This window comes from Papio anubis, unplaced genomic scaffold (assembly GCF_008728515.1).
Source record: "Papio anubis isolate 15944 unplaced genomic scaffold, Panubis1.0 scaffold3503, whole genome shotgun sequence".
NCBI lineage: Eukaryota > Metazoa > Chordata > Mammalia > Primates > Cercopithecidae > Papio > Papio anubis.
In genome coordinates, this window is record NW_022163645.1 from 639 (window position 1) to 2786 (window position 2148).

At 39.2% G+C, this 2148-nt stretch overlaps 1 pseudogene; it reads right to left on the minus strand.

Moving 5' to 3' along the window:
- Positions 1-1249: 1249 nt before the first annotated feature.
- Positions 1250-2142, minus strand: LOC116273088 (annotated as a pseudogene).
- Positions 2143-2148: the final 6 nt, after the last annotated feature.

Below are 2148 nucleotides of genomic sequence, written 5' to 3' on the forward strand. Positions count from 1 at the left end.
TGAACTCCTGGACTCAGGCGATCATCCCGGATCAGACTCTCGAGTAGCAGAGAATATAGGCTCACGCTACCACCCCAGCTCATTTTTAAAATTTTTAGTGGAGACGGAGTTTCACCATGTTGCCCAGGCTGGTCTCGAACTCCTGGGCTCAAAGAATCCTTCTTCGTCAGCCTCCCAAAGTGCTGGGATTACAAGTGTGAGCTACTGTGCCTGGCACTATTCTCATTTTTATTATAATACAATTTTAAGATTGGATAAATAATATAGCCAAATTATTGGAGCCAGACTACATCTACTAAAATTAAATGAAATTTCACTTGTCTGAAATCAGACATACTTTGGAAGATAAGTTTGTTATGGTATTAATTAAAATTACGGCTATTTTTTGCACTCACCAAAATCTGTGGAGCACCTTAAAGACACAGGCGGTATCCTCCAGAGCAGTGAAAACAGTTACAAGAGGCTCTCAGGACAGCTTTGTCAGGAGAGACATGCTATACATATAAAGACATAAGGAGAGAGAAAAATTCTTCTTTTATATGCCTAATGCAATCAAATACTCAGAACTTCCAAAATCATCCAGGTATTAAGGAAGAGAAGGTATCATTTCAATGAAATGCTATGTAAGAAACAGAACAAGGCCGGGCGCGGTGGCTCAAGCCTGTAATCCCAGCACTTTGGGAGGCTGAGACGGGCGGATCACGAGGTCAGGAGATCGAGACCATCCTGGCTAATACGGTGAAACCCCGTCTCTACTAAAAAAATACAAAAAACTAGCCGGGCGAGGTGGCGGGCGCCTGTAGTCCCAGCTACTCGGGAGGCTGAGGCAGGAGAATGGCGGGAACCCGGGAGGCGGAGCTTACAGTGAGCTGAGATCCGGCCACTGCACTCCAGCCTGGGCGACAGAGCGAGACTCCGTCTCAAAAAAAAAAAAAAAAAAGAAACAGAACAAAAAGTGTCCAATATATAGAAAATAAATCATTCATTGATCTATAATACAAACCTCCTATCTCACAAAAATAACAGGATTTTGGGGGCACAAAACCAAATCAAAGTTCCTGGTAAGAAAGGTTTGATTGCTACTGCCAATAATATTTTTCTTCATTAATTGATCTCTAATGTCCCTTTAAATCCAGAGACTTTCCTCTGGCTATCTTGAAAATATCTGATAGGAGAGAATCTAACTTCTTAAAACAAACATACGTGAAAACCACAAGTACAAATACATGAGTGGGCAATTCCAGCTCACCTTGTAAAGGATGATTCAAAATAGATTTCAGAAATGCTTAGTTCTTCTGCTGCTTCTTCAGCAATTTCATCATCTTGTTGGAACCCAGCTCATCATCATGATCACTTGCTGTATCTTCATCACTTTCAACTGGATCAAAAAAATCTTTGTACTTCACATTTCTGGAACTTTTACCTGACTAAGATAAAAAGATTTTTAAAACTATTAATTAGGAATAGAAAAATACATCATTAACACATGCATATATATTTGTATGTGTACTGTATGTTTACATTACTTTCTAACTTAATAACACTACAAGTCAAAAAATAGTTACTAGGTGAAATTGGCAACTAAAAACACTACCATAAAACTATTACAGGAACAACTGGAACATAAACTGAATGGAAGTATAGATTCATTTTAACTGATAAGATACAGCATAATATTTATTAGCTCTACATCTTCTGACTACAATTACATCTCTACTAGAAAAACAGAACAAAAGCTAATTAGAGGAGGAGGAAAGGGCTCTGTCCTCTCTCATAACTTTACCTTAACTTTCTTACTTCCAGAGAGTCCCCCTTCATCTTCATCAGCATGAATATCTTTAAAAAATCAGTATCTTCCACCTCATCATCATCATCTTTTTGTTCCTCTTCTTTTTGTCTGTGTTCTAAATAGGCCTCCATCGCAGAGAGTTGGAGGAATATCTCGTCTACTATGGACTTTTCTCTTGGTGTTCCATGCCCTTTGTTTTGCACCTTGCTCTGCTGTTCCAAATTTGTTGATACCAAAGTCAAGGTCAGAATTCTCAGCACTGAAAACTGGGCTTTTCCTCAGATCGCATTTGCTTGAGTTTGCTCTCTCACTCACTTCAGGATTGTCACCACCCATATCTGACACTTCCTCTTCCTCCT